This window comes from Colossoma macropomum, unplaced genomic scaffold (assembly GCF_904425465.1).
Source record: "Colossoma macropomum unplaced genomic scaffold, Colossoma_macropomum, whole genome shotgun sequence".
Classification (NCBI taxonomy): Eukaryota; Metazoa; Chordata; class Actinopteri; order Characiformes; family Serrasalmidae; genus Colossoma; species Colossoma macropomum.
This window is the reverse complement of record NW_023494795.1, coordinates 21,115,800-21,139,394: the sequence shown is the minus strand read 5'-3', so window position 1 is coordinate 21,139,394 and position 23,595 is coordinate 21,115,800. Positions and strand designations below refer to the sequence as shown.

The following is a 23,595-nucleotide window of genomic DNA, read 5'->3' as shown; positions in this document are numbered from 1 at the left end:
TGTCATGCAAAAAAGGTGTCAAATAAAAGACCAGTGTGTCTTTGCCATTAATTTTATGGGAGCTAGTGTCTATCCAGAGCCTGGAATTCAGTGCTCACAAATCATTTGTCTACATTAACTGTGTTTATCACATCCAGACTATTTAAAGTCAAGTGCTGAATGGAACCTGAAAGAGTTCTTTGGAGCTATTCTGTTGAAGAATCTCTTCCATAAAGAACCTGTCTGGCTGATTTTTTACAAAACCTTTTTGTAAATGAGATGTGCAAGTATTAAGAACCTTTTGAAAGTGTAAAGGACCTCCACATAACACAAAGATTCTCCATGAATTAAAGGCTTGTCCTAGAGCTTTCATTTTCAAAGATGTTGACCTGTACACAATGCTGTAAAAACGAGTTACTGACATAAAGAAAGGAAGAAAAGTTTCCTTAGAAGAAATGAACACCTTTATTTTAAGATGGGGCCAAACATTGTTTGACCCTCGTGGACTTTTGGACCTTGTGAAATACATAAATTTTTAAAGCAGGGTAAAATGTTGCCACACGATTCATGTTGAAATTACTTTGCTCAGTGAAGGTCAAGGTCTAGGCCCCTGTTGAATCACAATGTGTAAGAAGACAGTGTGTTCTTGCAGTCTCTGACACCTCACAGTACTAACTATTACGATGGCTGGACTTTGGCAACTTTCTCTGTTTTTCTCTCTCTCTTTTTCTCTCTCTTTCTCTGTCTCTCTGTACTGTATAAGTCCCACTACTCAATTTCATGCTCTCATGCCCACCTCATTGCTTGAGAGGGCATATTGACATACACCGCGTGTCAGAAAGGCTGTGATTGGTTATGAAATGTATTTCAATCACTTCTTTGTATCCCTTGATTTGGGTTTTCAATACTTATTCAAAATGCAATGCATTGCTTGAATGAGAGGGGGTGTCTAAGATATGGCATGATAATGTTACTTTCTTGCATGTTCTGCACCAGATGGTACTGTGAAGCTCTTTTCCAGAGCTTTTAAAATGTGTTGACTAGTTTAGAGAGGAAGTGCTTAAAGGCCTGGTTTACTATTTGTTTAATAACAAATATTGTTATTACAAATTATTGCTATTTACTGCATTAGTGCCAAACACTAACTTTAATGAAAGAGTCTGTTGAGGAATTTAGCACAAGAATAAGCTTTTTTAAAGCCATAAATCATAAAGGACTTTGTTTTTTACCTTGTTAGTTTATGTCTCTGGCAATATTAAGTATGATTTATCACATCATGTCATTTAACAAAATTCTTATTTTCCTGTAATCTTTGATCAAAGTGTTGTGCCCACCTTGAAGACATATTCTGGCTTTTGGTTACATCACTGTGCACCAGCGGCCGGGAACAATAATTAACCATTAATAACATGTTTGGCCTCCTCCTCCTACCACACCCACTATAATCAAGCGAAGCACTCAGCCAGTTCAGAGACCCTTCCTGAGGCAGGCTTTCACTCGGAAATCTGTCATGGTGTGCGTTATGAGAAAAGTGCATAATGATTTCCTGTTTACACTGACTTTAAAGAATACAACGGCAATCTAAGGAATAGTTTGGCACATGTGAACTACACTTCCTGGAAAAAAAGTAATTGCATTACTCATTACTTATATGTTACTCTCTAACATCCATACAAATCTGTAGACATTGTGAAGGAAAAGCCCAGTCTTTTCAGTAGTTTATTGAGAAAGAAAGAAATGTTGGGCCTTATTCACCAACTGTTCTTAAGAAGAAATTTCTTCTTAAAACCCACTTACACAGGTTTTTGTGAAGATGTTTTATTTGGAATTTGTTCATAGGTAAAAACAGAATCTACACACACTCAAGAGCACAAAGCTGTGAACAATTCTGCGAATTAAGAACACGTCATGAATCTAACGTAGACTTTTTCTTAGGACTTTTCTCAAGAACAAATTTAAGGAAAGACTTAGGAAGATGTTGATGAACAAGGCCCTATCGTAGTAGTTAGGGCCACTGTGTCACTGATGCTGTATACTTGTGATCTGAACACAACATAGCCAGAGTTGCTGGATTAAAATTAGGAATAAAACCCCAAAAGTAACCAATAGAAATAGAGGCAGCTTTGAAATCAAATCTTTAAGAATAAAATCTCACAGAGCTGTTCTTGAATGAAAATTGAGTCTGGCCTGTTTAGGGTAGAGTGTGACTTTCTCTTTTTTAGCATGGGGTGGAGGGGCAGGGCTTTATCTTTCAGTTTCATATTATCATGATTAGATGCTTTGTTTTACGATCCTTCCTGTGTTCATGCTGCACTGATCACTGTATGAGCACAAATTTGTGCTCATACATACATATAGATGATTCTGTGAAATTGGTTCAAAGTCAAAGTTCAAAACACACTTTGGATTTAACTGACTTGGACTTTAGACTAACATGCTTTTGATTTGAGTGACCCTATACTTTAATTATGTTCGTTTTATTAAAACAAATTGAACATTCCATTTTGCAAGTGAAATTCAAAGACTACACTATTGAAACTTTTCCAAATGTTTCAGTAGTGACTGTTTTAACAGTGACAATTTTAGCTAATTTTGAGCAGAACTTGAAAATGCTAGCTAGTATATGACTAGCAAACACAGCCTTTAACAGCTCACATAAAATCACTATTCAATATTTCAATATTTCCATTAAATCACAAAAACATTTACTTAATTTCAGAAAATGCGTTTCTGTAGTGACAATTCTTAATGTTACATGCTAATTTTCAGACTTTGGGACAGATTTACTTTAAAACAGTGAGATCTAACTGCTCACCATGCGGCATAAGGGTTGCAGTCTGATCAAGGATCACCAGTTTGATCCTTAAAAAAGCTCTTAAAAAAACACCAAAAAGAAAAAGAATATCAGTATTATTTTAACAAGTTTAAATTTAGGGGTGGGTTAGGGTCTGGGAGAGCAACCTCACGATAGAAAATACCCTATAAATGAAGACTTTGTATATATTTATCCACTTCCTTGATGATTTTTCATGCTAATGCAGTTGGATGTGGTCATCGTAAAGTTCAGCAACTGCAAGCTCGAAATGAAAATGCCGGTTGACATGGACAGTGTCCATATGGCATGTTTACAGATTAGGTGCCATAATTCTTGTTTTGGGCACCGATTGACAAAGCAAAACAAAGCCATTTCATTCACCCTCTGCATGAATGGCTGTGATTCATCAGGAAGCTCAGAGCGTTCACTGAGTGAATCTCCAAAGGAAATTTCAGTGATTTGTCAGAGTGCCCCTTTGTTGAGTAGTGCTTTGATAACAAAGTGTTTGGTTTTAATGCATCAGACATACTTCTGAATGTACTGCATTATATTGGCTCCTTTTGCAGTACCATATTACAGAGGTCAGCATTACAATAACAATTGCGTCATGCGTCATATCCTGTGCTGCGGTGCTGTGCAATCATACTACAAATAGATTGAAGCACTGAGAGAGCGACAGTGTTTGTGGTGGGAAAACATATGAAGGCAGGGTTCATGTGCCTTTGAGTAAACATACATCTTTCAGTAAAAATGTTGGTGCTGCTACTGCAAATCAGAGACTAATGTAGTGAGAAAAAAACACACTAAATGATGTCAATGGTGGAACTGAAAATTGGAACATGAGGCTTGTTAAGCCTGGTTAACTTCAGCTAAACCAGGATTTATGATTCTTATCTTTCATTTTGCCACATCATATAACTACACAGATTTAATAAATGCATTTTAATGCACTACACTAGCCAGACTGTTCATATGTCTTTCCTATATTCTATTTTACTGCAAGCATAAAGTTGAGTTAATTATACCCTTAATTGCGCAATATACAGCTGTGCTAAGTTAAAAATATCTTCATGCACATTATATTTCCATGGGGACAGAATGTCCTCCCAGAAACATTGCATTTTAAACAAACAAAAAAAAACATTTAGACTAAAAAGAAGCACAATTTGTCTTCAGTGACGATGTCCTTAAGCTTCTATAAGAGCTGAAAGTGTGTTAGTTATTCAATGCAATGTGGAAAATAATGGCACACCTTTGGGATTTCAATTGACATTAAATGGCAAAGCACATTAATTATTTTATTTGCTCATCTATTACAGCCCAGAAATGATTGTACATACTCCCATATTTCAGTAGTAGCTCCCAGTTGAGCTCGCTCCTTAAGGAGCTATCACTGACTAAAGCTCTTTCCTCATTTTCCTCTGACACATATACTGTGCATAAGAAAATCACTCTGCCTCGGTTTTATTGGATCTTTTACTTGCAAGTAAATCATCCAACACTCAATAGTTGTTGCGTGCTTGCGAAGATTTGTGAGTATGGCATGGTTAGAGACTCAGCAAAAATGTGTACGTTAAAGCAAAATATCATCAATACGCTGTCACTATAAATGGTCAGGAGTGTGATAGCACCAATAAATATACAGTCCTTTGCAAAAGTCGGAGATTGCCCTTCATTTATTTCATTTCCAGTCAAACAGCCATTAGGTTTTTCATTTTCGCAGCATCAGGAAAAAAAGCAGGAAACATACATTTAACAGAAAATTACACAGAACTGCCAACCTTAACCCTATTCCAAGCCAATGTCCTGTTTGTCAGGCCCAAAGTTTTATTACAGACTTCTATAACCTAAGAAATTAGTTTGTACTGAAGTCCCGTAGTTAATGGATAATAAGCCTTAGTATGTAACAAGCCTGTAATGTAAAGGGGGATAAATATAATACAAATTCAATCAGTATTTATTGTGCCCACACTTTGTCTTCATCACAGCTTGCATTCTTTTCAGGAGTCTTGCTTTCAGTTTTTTAAAGACTTCAAAAGTTCAGTCTTAGAATTTTCTGCTTCTCACAATCACAAACACGTTCAGTAATGTTGAGGTCTGGACTCAGGTGGGATGGACAGTCCATTGTTCTGAGAACTAATTTTCTTTTTTTTTACCTTTTCTTACAAACTGCTTCTATACAGCTACACATCCTGTCAGACTCACAGTGTTGAGTTGTCTTCTCATAGTGGAAGGACTGACAGAAGCACCTGTGGATTATTTCAGATCTGATGCAGATCTCCCCTCTCTCAAAGATGAAAGCTTTAAGTACTGTTTATCTGAAGATGACAGGTTTGGTTTGTGCCACTGAACAATAACAAATGTGCGTGGACAAAATAAACTGTTAACCATGGTAGCTAGAAGACATGGTTATGTATTTGTAGATGGACTTGTGTAGACAGTGTGGTCCTTTTCTTCTGGCTCTGTGGACTAAAGGCCCCATTTCAAAACCTATTCAAGAATGCAGCATAGCAGGGAGGGAAAAAAGCTCTAGCAGCTCTAGTGGAAGTAGGAGTCTTTTGAAAGCTGGGACTAATGAATCTCTTTTACTTATGGTGATATTACAGCACAGAGAAACACAAACAAAAAGAAAAGATAAAGAAAAAGAAAAAGTACTGCTGAACAACAAAAACCATCCTTTCTTGTTTATGTATATTGGGGATTTTGCAAAGTCATTAAAATGCAAACACCATGAAAAAATACAACAAATAAGGACTCTGTTCCTTGTCTGTTGAAGCCAACCCTGTAATTCCCAATTAGCATCACAAGGTTGAGGTTGAGGTTTAGTAAACAAGCCTAAAATATCTCTGGCATGAGTAATCATTCCAAAAACAGTCCTCATAGTCTCACAAGGTGTTATTGGATATTGTTTTTAAAGAAAGCTTTTTCTTTAACAGTATTGCAGTTAAAACTCAACAGTATCCACAAAAATTGTAATATCATCCTAATATGTTACATTTAGCAAATAAACAGTAATTGTGCATTAAAATGTGCAGAAGTGTGTTCTCTGTAGAGGATGTGAACTTTCATATAAAATCAATAAAATAGTTAACAACATTTAACTGTGCAGACTTTTGCAAATGACTGTAAATCCTATTAGACAAGACTAATTATGTTGCCTTCGTAAGGAAACATGTAGTTCAGTGTTCTTTAGGTACAGATGATATCGTCGCTATCCAAAGGAAAACAAGTATCTCCAAAATAGTGACTTTGCAGGAGAAGGCAAAAACTCTTACCTTTCAATATAAGTTAATGTAATGAGGTTTTATTCCGAGTGATTTTATAGCATTTCTATTGGTCAATTCATCGTGAAATTGTCACACAACGTAAAGGACAGCTGGTGTGTTAAAATGATGTTGAAAATTGAAAATGGACAAAAATAGAGATATCAGTATCCATATCAATATCTCAGAAAAGCATGCTATACCAATATCATGATATTGCCCACTCTTATCGAAGTGCACATCTTTTGGCACATATTTGGCCAGTGCTGACATAAAGATACAGATAATGGAATTTTGGCAAAACTGAAAACAAACTGACCAAAGCATTAAAGTGAATTAATATAATTTCACAGTGGGTGTGGAATGCTGTAGCATGACGATAAGTGAAAGCTCACAGCGGGAATTGCTTTCCACTTGTACAGTGCTCGAGGCAGTGCTGGAGGTGATGTCCTATTCCGAGCCATGAGCGAAAGACCCTTAAAGTTAAAGTATTCCTCAGTGTACTGTTATTAGAATTTGTTAGAAAGTATCTGCATGCTGAGATTTTTTTTTTTTACTTATTTGCAAAGTACTGCAGCTTTTGTTAGAGAGTCTGTGAATGAAGCAGCTCTCCAGATAAGCAAATGATATATTTCTTAGAGCAAACAAAAAAGGCTCCTGAATGTGGAAATGAACAGTGTCTCAGGATTCTTTAGACCATTGTTTTAGTTGCTGAATTTGCTGACGGTGTGCCTCTCTACCTCCTCGAATAATCACCTTTATTGCATCCTAATGTTCTTGTCGACATTTCCTGTTCCCTGAGTAATTATGGAGGGTTTGTGAGGATGTAATTATTTCTCAATAGATGTAATTATACAATCGCACCTTTTGTTGCTCCGTTGCCGGGTGCATTGCGGACAGTGTCGGTGTTGTTTTCTTGTTTACACACCAGAAAAAAAACAGGAGGTAAGTATGCATGTCTACATGCAGATTTATCTCAGCGGAGTTGCTGCGTTCACCTGTTTCTAATGCGGTAACTTTAATCGAAGCTTCCTGTGAGCTGCTTCTTTTGATCAACATCGCCTTTCGTCATAATTGAACTCTTGTCAGGGGCCCGCGCTCTTTTATTAATCATGACTTTTCAGGAGTTAATTGAGAGGGGTGGGCGGGAGAGAAAACATTATTTACATGTTGTGCTAACGGTGGCACATCAGGTGCAAGAGCAGATCGCCCGTGTTGCATTTCGCTCTCCGCTCTGGACCGCAGGCTTGGACAAAGTGCCGATGTTCCATTCCGTCTTTCAAGCCATTTTTCTTTTATCCACACCAGTCATCGCCTATTTCTCTTCAGCCTCCATTTTATCTCTCTTTTTGCTTATCATTTTCCTTTCAGTGCCATCACCTTCATCATTTTATTTCACCATTCTGTATCTCCCTTTTTGTCTGTCTTATTTTGTTCTGATCCGTCTCCGCTGCCTCCTCTCGTCATCTCGCTCTTGGACTTTCTCTCCTTCCTTCCCTCTCGCTCATAAGACACCCACCGAGAGAAAGGAGCAAACACCATTCCTCACCCTTCAAATGAGCACCTTGTTATCGTTTTGTCCTCGCCACGACGCTGTCAGACACTTTTTTCTTCCCCCCCTAGTTTTTTTTTCCCTTTGCTGATGTTTGACTAATGGCCTCCCATCATTCTCCACGGAGGCGATTTCTCAGAAGCGACACGCACATTTGCCGAGAACCAAGTGTGCGAGCCAGTGGCTCTTGCCTCTGTTTGATTTACACACGTTTAAGATTCATTCTCATGACATTTCATTGTCAAAGAAACATTTCACACAGCACAATTCCGTTCCCAGAGCACATTTATCACAGTGGAGAAGGGATTTGGACAAAATGGATGATTTCGGCTCTCATCTCTTTATTTTGGCTGACACGCGGGGCTGTAATGATGCATATTTTTAGTCCAATTCATATGGATTAATGCATGGAACACCAGCGTAGGAATATCAATGCGATCCTGACTCTGTAATATTATTGTAAGATAACATTCTTCAAACATTAGGATCAGCACTGCCGGCTGAGTGAAATGAATCACTAATGGCTGTCAAGGTCAGTGAAGAGAATTTGGTCACAGACTGCTTGGATTCATGATACCTTTTTTATTTTTTTGGAGCTGACACTGATATGTGATACATGTTGAAGGGTACAGCTTTCTTGAGAGGCTGTCCAGATGCATTAGTCATGTCCATCATACAGGGTATTTCATTATTACTCTTGCTGTATGAGTAATGCATGTGCTGTCTGATATAAGACAGATCAAATGAATCAGGCTGGAAAGTATTTTTTAGAGCTCAAAGTAGTGATGACACTAGCTTTAATCCCAGTTATGAATCTCACTGTGATCCCAGTGAAAGGGAGAACTCAGGATCAATTCAGGTAGGTGACTGGTGGCCATTCATTGGCAGTTATGTTGAAAACGACTGGAAGCGCTATAGGGGAAAAGGCAGCAATGAAAAGTTTTAAAGGTGGGTCAGTGTGTTTTTTCCTGTAAAAAACACTATACAACATTATAATAAATACAATTAAACATAAATAGAGTAAAATGAAAGAATTATTTGCTTTCAGAGAACTTATTGATCTTTCGGTTAGAAGAACACAGGTTTAGTTCCTGTGAAATCATTATATGGATTTGTTAAATCCCACCAGCAGCGCACCTGATTTAATTTAACGTAGGATTGATTGGACCAACTAAGTACTGGATGGTAACTCGAGTGCATGAAGAATGTCTTTGAGATGCTTCAAATGTCAGTGTGTAATCTACGCCAAAAAATTCTATTTAAATAACTTGTTTCAGTTTGAGTTTCAGCATCTATATCATTTTCTTAGATTATCACTAAACACTGATCTTTCATTATCTAAAGATATCTAAAGGTATTTTATTATTACATGTACAAAATATGTAGAACTGGTTTCCTTTGTGCCAGAGATGACAAGAAAGCCTTAAGGCATATAGCTACGTAGTAAAGTTAATTTTTTATAGTTCACAGTAAGTCATACTGTGCACTAAACCACACTGACAAGTCTGCACAACCTTAATGGAAACCTGCTTTGGGTTTGAGCTGCTTAAGAGGAGTTTTTGAGATGTATTTATATTTTTATGTAAGATTTAAAGATTTTATGAGAGCACCACATTGTTATGCAAGTGATGAAAAACCAACCCTGTGTGATTTTTCCTCACTTGACCCTGCTGGTGGTTGGACTCTTTGTGTTATTGCCAGTGACATGCGGACTCATCTTGCATATCCGGCAGCTTTGCTAATCCTCATGAGGCTGGACTGGGCCCGTGGTACTGGATATTAAATGCCTGGTAGCATGAGCTTAGTTAAGTGAGCTCGGGAAACTTGCGACACATTATGTAGTCTGATGCTCTCCTTCAGGAACCATTTGGTATGCGCACAGGCAGATATAAAAGGATCAAGATGGATATGAGTGTAGACTTTTAATGAACCAACCCTGGCCAATACTGACCTTTCAGCTTAGCCCAAAATGATTTTTTTTTATGTGGCATTAAGGATTTCTGTAATATTGTTGATTCTATTAGTAAACATATACTTTATGAATCTTATTTTATCAGTGTACATGACACAGCAGAACATAATCTACATTCAAATGGTGTGTTGTTAATAGCTGAGGCATAACACTCAATTTACATTGTTGTGTGGTTAGTGGAGAACATGGGCCATTTAGCGAAAGATTTTGGTTGGCACATTGTTGACTTTTGGGTCAGTAGGGGGAGCTCTCACAGGAATGTAACAAACAAACAAATGACCGACATTTACCGTTTTATCAAAAGATTTGAACGTTACAATCTGTTAGGGTGGAGATGACGTCTTACTTTTTCTATGTCAACACTAACAGATGAGTAAATATATTTATTACATATTATATGAGTCTCTTTTAGTAAATATATACATTATTTGAATAGAGATATTGTCTATCTATTAGATTTAGTTAGTAGAAATGGAAATCGGCTGTATTTTGAAATATATGATCTGAAAGCCAACATAATGCCAGCTAGCTAACTCGGCTGAAGTAAATGCAGACCTATGCTTTGATGTGGATGGGGTAGGTTAGCACATGTGTCAGCCTGTCTAAGTTCAGTGCTATTGTGACAAACACATATTATTAATATCATCTGCTGCACATAACATACCAAATAGCATCCTAAACAACACATCTAGAACACAGTACTATACACATTTTAATCTGTGGGCCATTTAATGATAAGTGAGTCTCTCTCAAGTTGAAAAAAAAAAACCATAGCTTTTAACCCAAACTATGTAGTGTCATTATTTATGATTTTTTAAAGAAAGAATTAACTTAAATTTTATTTGATTTTAATTCATATTTTATTTTAACAAATAACATTTAATTCACTAAATAGAAAAAAATATTTACAGTGAATTATGGTGTTTTAATACAGCCTAATAAAAAACTTACTCAAACATTAGTATTGTTTAGTTGATTCAAAAAACATTATTTGATCGCCACTGAATTTTGTATTTGTGGTATGGTTTGAATTAAAAGCTCTGATTATTTCTGTTGCTTTATTCTTTATAGTTTTTTATCCTACCCAAGTGCACCAGTGAATTTAGTTACGAATGCATAAATTCAGGAAATATTTTCTGACATTGAAAGTGTCCAGGATAAATGCCAGAGAGTGAAAACTGCCAACGAACCCCACTGTCCCCTATAAATAAACACCTTAAGCTCTAAGGAGAAGTTCCTCAATACATAGTTTATATACTAATTTCATAGTGGTTACCAAATAATTACATGTAGTTACTGAGTAATAACTCTAATAAATAGCTAAGTAATAAAGCTGGAGTTCAAGTGTTAAACAAGCATGTTTTTGTTTTTAATTAGGAGCTTGAATACATCTGCGCAAAGTCCATGAAACTAGAACGAATGATTCATTGCTAAATATTTCAGCAAACATATATCCTTTAAATATTAATCACTTGGGAAGATTGATACGAACTGAAAACACTCCATGAAATATTAATCCTTGTGTCTTGCATTGCTTCATGGCTGCATGTTTTCCAGTACTTGGATGACAGTCTAGCCATGCATCATACTGTTTGCTCTATATACTGCTGCATGTGGCAAGTAAATAAACTGGATGCTGCATTAGAGCTGAAAGAGCTGCTTTGGTTAATGAATTAATCATTTTCTTTTATTAGATATTTTTAACAAATGTTTTCCATTAATTACCAAAACAGATGCTCCACTGAAACGCATATCTGGTAAATCTAAAAGATTAAAAGCAATAGAGGAGAGAAAATGACACCCATATAAAGCCCCAGTGAATCTGCCAGGTGAAGAAGTTTTAAATCTGCATCCCATTTTCCTCCTTTTTTCCAGAGAATTAAGCACTGCTTACTTATAAGGACAGAGGAAGAAAAACAACAGCAAAAATACTTGCAGTGCTGTTATCCAAAATATACTTTTGTTCCAATTTGTATTGAACCCTTCAAACGATCCCAGATTGCAGAATAGTGTTTAATAATGCATTGTGTTTATATAAATCTTAGAATTACCACAACAACAATTCTCTTAGAAGCACTCGCTTTCCAGAAAGGGAAGAACATCAGTTAAAAATAAAAAAATCAATAAATTTTGCAGTCACTGTAGGTCACAAACGTTCAATGTGTCTAGATAGACAGATTTATTTGACTCATTTGTTACCCCTTAAATGGGCCGGCCCAAGGTTTTATTACACAGTCCTATAACCTAAGAATAGCCAGATTGCATTGAGGTCCCTGGACAATAAGCCTTAGTATATAATAAGTCTGGGGTATTAAGGGGTTAAATGCATGTGTCCTGGTCTTCAGAAAGATGTTAAGATGACAGTTTGCAAAAGATGCACTTTATAAGATGTTATTTTGCGATCCAGTTAGTTGATCAAAAAACATCTTGAAATGCTAAGTAGGACTTGTTATAGGGTCTACATTGACCTCTTAAATGGTCAGGGCCTGCCAGCGGCAAGTTTTATTACACACGTCTATTACCTAAGAACAGCTCAACCAGTTTGCATTCAAGATCCATGTAGTTACAGAATTATAAGCCTTAGTATGTAACAAGTCTGGGATTTTAAGGGGTTAACTAAATCCATAATTTCAACATTACACAGTGGTATTGCAGAAGCTGTAAAACGCTTATTACATTTTACAGCTCTTATCAGCACAGATTGTTAGCTTCTTCTTGCAATATGAATAATCAATTATGTTTTGAAAATGCCAACAACACTTTTGTCACAGTGATAAGACAATGTTTGAGACAGAGAGGAAGAAGAAGAAGAAGAGAGAGAGAGAGAGAGAGAGAGAGAGAGAAAGAGTAGAAAGAGACAGACAGAGAGAGAGAAAGGGAGATAAAGACAGTTATAGAGAGAGACAGAGAGCAGACAAACAGACAGCAAGAAAGAGAGACAGAGAGAGAGACAGAGAGAGAGAGAGAGATAAGAGAGAGGGAGTAGAAAGTGACAGAGAGAGGGAGAAGGAGATAAAGGGAGCTTTAGAGAGAGAAGACAGAGAGAGAGAAAGAATTAGAGAATGATGAAGACAGACAAAGAGACATGCAGGCAGATTACAAGAGAGAATGTGAATGAGAAACGGAGAGAGAGAGAGTCAGACAGAGAGAGAACAGAAAGAGAGAGAGACAAAGATAGAGAGAGGAAGAGATAAAGAGAGTTAGACAGAGATGGAGAGCAACAGCTAGACAGAAAAAGAGAGAATGTAAAAGATAGATACAGAGTGAGAGAGACAGACAGACAGCAAGAAAAAGAGAGAGAGAGAAAGAGAGAGAGAGAAATAGAGAAAGATGAAGACAGATAGAGAGACAGACAGGTAGAGGGAAAGAGAGGATGTGAATGAGATACAGAGAGAGAGAGGGGCAAAGAGAGACAGAGAGATGGAGTGAGAGAGACTGACAGAGAGTGAGAGACAGTGCATCTATTCATGGCGTTTTTGTGTGGATGTCCAGGTAGATAATCCAGTTGAAATCCATTTTGGATTCCGTGCACAGCAGGAATAATTCTGCATGATGGATATCCTGTACAACCCTCTGAATTTCTGCTGTAACATTGCCGCCCCAGAAGACAGAGATGTTTTTCAATTATGCTCCATGCGTTGCCTCCACATATCCTGCTGTATGAAGGATTTGTTTCTGCTATAGGCTGTGAAGAGCATTACACTTGCATGTTATGCTGATCACCGCCTATCAAACAGCTTTGGCTCATGATATTAGGGGATGCATTTGGGGTTTGGAATAAATGCTTTATTTTTGAGAATATGATCAAAAAGCTTACCTGTTATTGTTCTGTTGTTGCTGATGATTTGTAATATGTACGTAAACAATGATGTGTTGCTAATTTAATCTAAATAGTGATATAAACTCAATATAAGCTAGACTATAAACTAAACTATAAAAATAATAGTGCCAGAAGGGGTTCTTTGAACCAGTGCCATAAAAGAAACACTTTGGGTTCCCTGAAGAACCTTTCAATTGAGTGGTTTCAATTGATTTTCTATTAAAGAACCACCAACTGAAAATTTCTTTAGGGAACCAGAAGTGGTCTTTCTATGGCCCCGCTCCAAAGAGCCCTTTTTGGCACCTGGAATAGGCATCAGTTTGACTGGGACTATCCAAAGCATGTGCAGTGTCCAAACATTAGTATTTATCCCCACCTTTCACAGGGAGGGGTAATGACATGCCTGGGGTTTTTTGGCAGGTTTTGCACCCTCCCTGGCCCCTGTTGGGGCTATGGATAACTCGAGCAAAGCCAGTGGGCAAACCCAGCTCTTTGCATGCTCTATGGCCATTGATAGGATGATCACTCAGTATCCACCATTTGCCAGGCAGTCATCAGAGAGTTGCTTGGCACTCGGCTGTACATCTAATTCTCGGAGGGAAAACAGCCTGCCCATTCCCAGTCTTAATTCAGCTGTTGGATCGACATTCGGCCAATCGTCAAAGACCTGGCCTGTTTTAGCCTATCACTGGGAGATTTAGTACCTCAGTCCAGCCAATGGGGGTCTTATCCGCCTCCGCAGATGTCCGATTAATGTTGTTTAGTGATACATACCCTGAACAACAGGCCACTGGTGCCAGAGTGCCAGCATAAAGCTGTTCTGGACTATAGGATAGCGTCCACAGCTTAGTCACACACAGAGCTGCCTCGGTGTGTTTCTGTGAGCTATGTGTGTGCATTTACATATAAATGTAGTAGCATCTCACACATATTTTATTTTCATAAAAACTTGCATCTTCTTATTGGAGGCTGTACATACAGTACTATGCAAAAATCAGAGACCACCCTTCATTTATGTAGTTTCCAGTCCAAATGCCCATTAAATGTAAGTTGATCATTTTTCAGAAACCATTTCTAAAGAGATTAGATATAAGATAAAGCACTTGCATATGAAAAGAGAAAATCAAAGGGAACAAATGAATGTTTTCAAATCTGGAGTTTAAAAAATTATCCAAAGATAAAGGGAAAATGGGAACTCGGACCCAGTAGACCACCACTCACCATGACACAAACATTTTCAGAACAATGGACTGGCCACTCCAGACAGATATATATATATATATATGCATACCAGTGTATTTCAATATATCGAAATGACAGAGGAACACTGTCCCTGAATTTAAGAAAACTTTATTCTACAATAGAAAATAATAATGCAGTGAAATCCATCATGTTTATAGCGTTAAAAGAAATTTCTCTTGGGAATCGCTGTGTGGATTCAGCATAGCGGGTATGTAGGCTATAATGTCCCTTCCTTTCCTCACACCATTGCCCTGCTGTGCCCTGCAGCACAGAAACTAACCTGCTTTTTCCAGAGAAAGAGGAACATATGTTATATGGTATGTTCAGTGAACATTCTCTGTCTAAAACATTTAAATAAATGAACTGAATGTGATTTGGCTATTCAGTGTGCTGGAACAGTTATAAACCTGATAGCAAGTACTTTGTTTGCTTTGAGAAGATTGAGTATAGTGATTTCCTCCAGTCAAGAGAGACCTTGTCTGACAAGAAATTACTTTGCCTAGACCTCAGTGGAAGGCTGTATGTACACTGATGTAAACGTTTCTAAAATTCTTTGCTGTCTTGAAAGCTGTATTTGCATGTGTAGGTAGTTCAGCCATGAGGCAACACATAGCCCATGGGTTTGTTTACCATGTTTCTTCTAATTTCTCAATCAGGGAGAACAGCTTTCAGCACGTTCTACAGTACAAAATGAATCTTCAAAAGAGTGAATCTTAGGGATGTCAAATTCTTTTGACCAATAACTGATAGATCTGGTTCTGAAAGCTGATTGGCTGAGCTACTTTTAAAGTCATAGGAAGACACCTAGGAGTGCATATACCAAATGAATTTGGTATTAATGTGCCAAGATTTTAAAAAGTGTTCCTTATATGGACTGTAGAACATAATACTGATAGGTGAGGTTAGGCATAAGCATGCTTATGATGTTTAGTAAACGCCTCAAAAATTATAATGTATTAGATGTACTTTATGCAAGAACCTGGTTGGGCTGAATGACACCATATGTCCAATAGTATATATATGCCCATTCTATTTAGTGAGTTCAGCTACTTTAAGTTGCCCTCCTTGCTGATGTGAGTTCAGTTGTACCCACACAGTATGTGTATAATCTCCATAGAAAAGCATAGCAAATAGAATTTGATTCTTTGGAACAGCTGCACATGAGCCTGAGGTCAGCATGCCCAATGGCAAACATCAAGTAGAGGGAAATAATTCCCCCCAGCTTTGGCTGTGTAACTGCTTTCTCTGGAGTGATGGATCCCCAACACCTTTGGGATGAGTTGGAGTTGCCAAACGCCCTGTTCTTACCTTTGATTTCAGAAGAAACACTGGGCGAGCAGGTGTCCACAGACTTTTGAACATATAGTATAGGATCAAAAACTAAAAAGCTGATGAAATTACTGGGATGATGAGGTACTGAAAATTCTGATTTATTAAGTTCTGAAGGTATAGTTATCGCTTAACACCAGTCCAAGGTAAAATAAACATAAATTCCCTTACCAGGGCTAACTTTGGCTCTGTGTACCTCAGCAGCTCTCAGATTCTGTCCCCGTCCAACATGTCCTTCTGTACACTTTTGCACACTCATGCATCACTTTCTCTCTGAGAATGTGGACAAAATGATTGTCTGTCTTACTGCTTGGGAGTGGTTTGATATTGTGCATTGTTGTAGTCGTGCTATCATCTTCTCAAAAAGAGGTCCCGAACAGCACTATTGTTAGCTGTAAAGTCAAATTTTTTAGTAGCCCTATCTAGAAGAACCAATGGCCTTCTGTTCCATCATGCATACAATTCAAGAAAGATAAACGAAAAGAAATAAAATTAACTTACCATTGTTAACTGATAGCATTAGTTCAAGAACTATTTATTTTCAGATAATGGTTAATCATTTACATACCTAATGTATTGAAAACAGTATCGCCATTATGCCCCTCAATCTCTTCCTTGAGTGATCAAAACTGGTGAACAGTGGGTGCTAAGGGAGGGTAATCAAATGACCTGTAGAACTCTCATTTTATCTGTGGATAAGCCCAAGGTACAGTCAGTGCTTCAGTAGTAAGGCCACTTTCAGCACCATGGAGAGGGACCATTAGAGAACTCGTTCACATTGCACTCTGCCTCTTCATGAGGCTCAGGAAACAGAGGCAATTGTAACCTTGGCATGTGTCCCAGCTGAAAATGGCTTATTATTTTTTGTAATTGATGGTGTATTAATGTTATTTAGGACACAAGTTGAGGATTTATAGTAACATTGTATAATCTGTAATTGAATTTTTTGAAACCCGCAGTGCTGTCAAATGTATACCTGCTATTATTATCAAGAGATGGCCCTCTTGTTGCATTAGTGACTATGCCACACTCCTGACTCACAATGTTACACCATGTAACGAGCACCTCTACGCTGAACATGTGTTAGTGCTATAACTGCTTTATTCTATAGGACCAGACGTGCCAAAAGATTATTTGTGTCACCAAATAAATATATAGATAAACAGTCTGCCAGCTTTGACTTGAAATGTTAATGAGCGAATTCAGGTAAGAGCAAACATCAAGCGTCGGTTTGGCTCTCAATGGGATTAAGGCAAGCCGGCACCTTTTTAATGACATTTTTTCTTTTTTTTTTGCACTTTAAAGGAAGGGATCCAACATCAGGGTGCACTCTTTGACGTTTATCCTTGTTTGTTTGTGAGTAAAATGCGTGCTTTCTTCACAATGCTTTGAAGAGATAATCTTGATGGGCATGTTATCTTTGCAGTTTGATTGAGATTGACATTTTCACTGCAGCTTCAAACAGATCTCCTAAATGTCTAAGTAGTTCAAAGAGTATGAAAATTCAAGCCATTTTTGTTCACTCTAACTGCTGGCCTAATGTGTTTCGTCTAGTTTAGAGTTATATAATATATCATAAGCTGACAGAGTGTGTCATAACAGGTGTCCGGCGCCATCAACAAAATATTAACCGCTCATGTCTAAGTTTAGGAAGAAACTGCGCTGTGTGCATTTTTTCCTCAGAAGTGCTTTAGTTGTGGGTGCAGTCTTTATGCTTGATTTACTGCTAAAAAATGATTGTGTCATACATCAGTGAAAATACAGCTCAATTTTAGATAAGGATGAATATAGGAATGCTCCAGAATGCTTTAAACAATGCACTGTATATGTCATATTACTGTTTTCAAATATGAGGCATTCCAGATATTCACTTTATTAGAGCTCATTCCATTGTCTTTTTTCCTTCATTGTATGCAACTATTAAAGTAAGCCTAAACTGCTCAGATTGGCTGATTAGCTATCTTACTTCCCAACTGTCAATACTTAGCTACTCCCAACTGGTGAAAGACACAGTTCGATCTCAGATAAACAAACACAACTCACTGCTGCCCTCGAAAGGTGTAAAATAAATTGAAGTTAAAAGTTGTTGTCATAACAACACGTGAAAATGCATTGTATTCATGTTCTGTTTGTTGCTGTAGTCATAAAATTGTTAAAGCTAACACCAGCTGAAAATAACTGTGATCAGCTCAAATAATTGCGATTAGGTGATTATGTAATAATTGTGATGGGCCTAATTACATCATCATTCTCAATGCTATATGGTTTTCTTCGTTCTTTTAGAATCATCTCCGGGTCCATTCAACATTCTGGAAACAGATACAATTTAATATAATTTAATGTAATTGAATTTAATGTTTCCAGTTGTTTGAAACCTTCTAAGTTGCATAGAATCACTATCATATTAGAGTCATTTTATATACACATCTACAACAGGATTGGTTTTATATAATTGAACATTGGTTCTATACCTCTGTAATCTTTTTACAGTGCACACACTCACACATTACATACATGCAGAAACTAACAAAAAGTTTGAAAACTGATAGACATTAAGTCTTGTGGAAACTGACTCAAGCCTATACACTCAGAGTGTGACTTATTCATGATATAGATATGTGAAAGCTGTACGAGAAAGCAGATTATCTCTATTTGCACTAAGAAAGGTTTCTGCCCCCAAAAAAGTTTGATGTTAAAAAATTTAATCTGAATATTTGGCATTTTGTGGTATTTATTTGAGTTGCATTTATTGTGTTATGGACTTCAGACACACAAAACACAAGTTTATATGCCTATCTATCAGTGTCATTTCCAGTGACTCAGTGCTGTTAATTGTTTTACATCTTCAAACAAAATTTAGTATAAGACAAAGACAACCTGAGTAAACAGAAAATGTGGTTTTTAAAAGATCATTTAATTTCTTGAAGGACAAAAGTGTTATCCAATACCAAACAGCCCTGCATAAAAAAGTAATTGCCCCCTTAGTGACTCAATCAACCAAATAACCGAATTTATTTGGTAATTGGGATCCATTAACGTAGACACACCCAGGCTTGATTACTACCAGCCCTGTTGAAGCTAAACATTACTTAAATAGATCCTTTCCAGCAATGTGAGGTACAGCTAAAAGATCTCAACAAGCAGCACATTATGCCATGATCAAAAGAAAATCTGAAGGAGATAAGGTTATATCTTAGTCTGTAAAGGGTTAAAAAGCTACTTCTAAGGTTCTGGGACTCCATGAACCACAGTAAGAGCCATTATCTCTCAATGGGAACTCTTCCAAGAAATGGTCGGCCTACCAAAGTTTCTCTAAAAGCACAGCAACAACTTATCCAGGAACCCACAAAAGAACTCATTAAGGACTTGCAGGCCTCTTTCAACTCAGATAAGACCAGTATTCATAATTCCACCATTTGAAAGACTGGGGAAAAAATGGCATCCATGGAAGGGCTGCAAAAACACCTTGCTCCACCCCAAGCCTTTTGGAATAATGTGCCATGGACTGATATTGAAAATTGAAAATTTTGGAAAAGAAGGGAAGGGTCTGGCATACAGCTAATACAGTATTCCAGAATAAGGACATCATACCAGCAGTCAACCATGGTGGTGGTAGTGTTATGGTGTAGGGATACCTTGATGCTTCAGGGCCTGGGCGATTTGCCATAATTGGTGAAACCATGCTCTCTATCAGAAAATCCAGCAGGAGAATGTCCAGTCATTAGTCAGTGATCAGAAGCTCAAGAGCAAGTGGGTTGTGTAACAAGACAAGAATCCAAAGCATATGAGCAAGTTCACTCATCAATGGCTCAAAAGAAATAAATGAAGGTTTTGGAGTGGCCTAGTCAAAGTTTAGACTCACATTAAGTGGGCAGTTCATGCTTGAAAGATCACCATTAAAGCAATTCAGCAAAGAAGAGTGGGCCTAAATTCCTCTACAGCAATGTGAAAGACTGATTTCTAGTTAAAGGAAGCGTTTTGTTACAGTTGTTGCAGCTAAAAGTGGCACAGTTAGCACTAAGTTTATTATGTTTGGGCAGCAATTACTTCTCCATATGAGGACCAGACAAATGTCAAAATGTTCATGCTTTCCAGCAGCCTGGGGACCTTTGGTACCCACCAATAGCCAAATACATAGACACACACACACACACCCACCCACACACACAGACACACGCACGTTGATTTGTTTGTCAAATTTAGCTTCTACCCAACTGCCAACAAATCTCTCTCTCACCCTGGCAGCACTTCAGCCTCAAATTTAACCAAATCCATTTGAATCTTGATTGGCGGTATAGGATAAATCTGTTTCCATTCTGTGTGAGGACTCTCCAGTGGGACTGGCCTGGAGCTCCTGTCACTGTGCTTAGACAGTAAGGAAATCATGTCACTATTAGCCCAGGGTCATAGGCATGGGCACAGCTGGGCTCACTGATGCCCTCTGGCCTCTTCCTTTCCATTTTTATGCTCCACACTACAAAGACACTGACCTTTCCAAGTGTACTAACTATGCTAACATTAAGTTGACCTGCTCTCCAGTCAACCTAGCACACGTATAAATTTCCAAATGAGTGTTTTAACTTGAGCACAAGTAGCTGAGTTGCATGGTTCTGACATGAATGGAACTTGCAATGTTCACTTATTTAGGGTAGTGATAAAACCAAAATCTATTCATTGTAAATCAAATGTAATGCATGTGACATGCAGGGAAGTTGATCTGACCTTAGTTAACCTCTGACTATCAGCATTATGCTAATAGCTTCTTCTCTGTTGTAATCGGGAACCTATATTTACTCTGACTTTCAACAGTGTGACTCAATTAAGAGCTAACGTCAGTCTTGTTATTTGCAATTCAAATAAATTGAGTTCGCCAAGGTGGTTGTAATTCAAGTATTGGCAAATTGTGCTCGTAACCATAAAGCAAAGCTGCAGAATACTGATTCCCATATTGATAATTGTGCATTCAATCATTATTAATCACCAGCACCGCTCCGGTTTGCTCAGACAGCTTGGTCTATGTCTTGGGTCTGACGGTATCTAGCAAGGATGTTGGCTTAGTGGAATAAAATGTATTACACTTTGTTTGTGTGGAGCCCTAGGGTCTAATTCTGAGCTTTCTTTTGTCTTAAGCTCCAGCCTAGCGTGAACCTCACCCACTCCGTCATATGCTCAAATCTCTCTGTTCTCTTTGGAAAGGAAAGAAGCTAATCCATGTGTGGGATAAGAAGCATGGCTAAGGACCGTCCCTGGGTAACTGGTTCGTTTGGATTGGCTTTGGTATGATTTGCTTCTGGAATAAACACTAAAACTGTGGTCATTGATCAGAGGTGGAATGTCCAAATGTTTAGGTTTCAAATATTTTTCTATCACATTTTTTAAACATGTTACAGTGTTTAGTTGTGCTGTTCTCCTAATTAAGAACAAATTGAACGCTTCACTAACATCAAGCAAACACCAGTTCATCATGTGGTGTTTGTGTTTTAAGTAATGGTGTTTGTTTGGTGTTAGTCATGCTTTGCCTAATTTGTTTTCCAGTAAACACTGCAATTTAAATAAAGCAATAAGGCATCTGAAGTCACACATTACTGTGACTTTATCATGGATATGGGTGTTTTTATGCACGGTGCGAAGTGGATACCACCACAACGATAATGTTAAATTCAGCTATCACCTCAATGTGCTTTGCTATATTGTTTTAGCATAAAGCTAATTGTGCCCGGCACTGGTTTTCCCATTCTGGGTCTATTACTACTTAGGCAGATCTAACCAAAAGCATAGACATTTGAAGCATGTAAGACATTCAAATAACATATCATTGCTGTCGGAACAAAAGCTTGTATCTCCAAAATGGTAACTTTTCAGGAGAAGGAAAAAAAATACTTTACTTTTAATGTAAGCCAATGGAACCAGACTTTTTTCCAAGTCATTTTGGGTCGTCTCTTTTGGTCCATTCATTGTGAAATTATACACAATGTAAAGGACTACAGGCATTTTCAAATTATGTCAAAAACTGAAAAATGACAGAGATGTAAGGTTTTGTTCCGACAGCAGTGATATTCTTTTTGTTTTGCAGTTTTACAGTGAATTATTTGGTAAATGCTCCAGTTCAAAGCCTAAAACTGAATATTACTGGAGAGGCAGTTTAGCCTAGCTCTCTTTTAGCCTTTTTACTTTGCTCTCTTTAGCATGTTTGGCCCATATTTTATAAAATTGTTTAGAAGTTACTTTTACTCAGCAGCATGTCCTCGAGTAAAATGTAGATTTCCAAATGCTAATCATTTACATTGAGTTCCTAATTCTTTTTTTCAGTATAATTTAATTCTGTATTTCTTCTTCTATTAAAATGACTTCAATCCAGTAAAAATTGAATATGTTTATCTAAAAAATGAATGTTTGAAACAGTGTATCAAGTTTAAAACTGTATTACTAATACACCCCTCAGTCTCTTCTGGGGGTCTCTCAGTTGCTGTCAGGCATGGCAACCCCTGTCTATGATCAAAACTAGACATTGGTGTGCATCCTGTCAAAATAAAGTGAGCAAGGAGGAAGAGGGGTTTATGCTATGCACCCTATTTGAGCCAAATCAATCTGTGTAATAGCCTATGTAATTAACGCTCTGTAGAATCACACATAACACGTAAAAAATTGAGAAATGGTATTGAACTTGAAAATGTATGTATTGTTAAACTTCAAGTACTTGAGTTATTTCATTAAAGTAATAATATTTTTGCTTGAGTGAAGCCGCTGTACCCACCTCTGCCACCAAGCCAGGGCTGAGATTCAGGTGGGAAAGAGAGGTGTTAGGAAGCGTTCCAGTCACCCTATACCTGGTAAAAAGGCACAGACGGCTTCCCCAGACCACAGGGAAAGACCTCTCACCTTTTATTAGCAGCAGCACACAGGGCCTCTGGGGAAGCTCCTCTACACTCCTTTACCTGAGCAAAAACCAGCCTGTTTCCCTCACGCACCTCCACAAAGCCCATAATTGTCTCCTGGAGCTTTCATGAATTAGTAAACTGGCAGAAGGGAAGGTGAAGAGGGGTTGCCTCACCCTGTTTCACCCCTCCTCCATATCTCCATCTCTCCTTGCTGAATGACAGAAAAACTTCACTACATCAGTGTCCGTCATTGTCCATGTCCACTGTCTATTCATCATTATGATCACTGCATACAGAGTCACATTTATGAAAGTAACAGGTTTGTTTTAGAAGTGGTATACATACAACATTAAGTGGGCAATGTTGCATTTATTTATTTTTAGTCTCAGCAAAGTAATTTATGCATCGTTTCAGAATTTGAATTTTGTATCACTGCCAACTAAGAATATCCTAATCATTTCTCTCTCTTCTTTTGCCTTCAACCCCAATGCAAATGTTTTAGTATTATTTGCTGATACAGGCTCCTAAGCTGATGTTTATATTTTCATAAATAATGCAGCGACAAGTACATTAAAGTTAGTAAAAGTTGAAGTATGCTGAGAACACCCTGGTCATCCTTCTAACTGGTATCACCATCTCCTTACAATGTGATCATTTTAAAAATAGCAGTCACTACTTCGACATACAATTCTGATTTACATTCTGGTAAACTTTAGTGATGCATATTGTTGCTGGTTTCAGCTGC

The 23,595-nt window shown here is 37.7% G+C and overlaps 1 protein-coding gene across 1 annotated transcript in view; it reads left to right on the top strand.

Moving 5' to 3' along the window:
* LOC118815593 (MAM domain-containing glycosylphosphatidylinositol anchor protein 2-like) overlaps positions 1-23,595 on the top strand; it is a 219,062-nt gene that overhangs the window by 43,447 nt on the left and 152,020 nt on the right. The window lies entirely within an intron of this gene.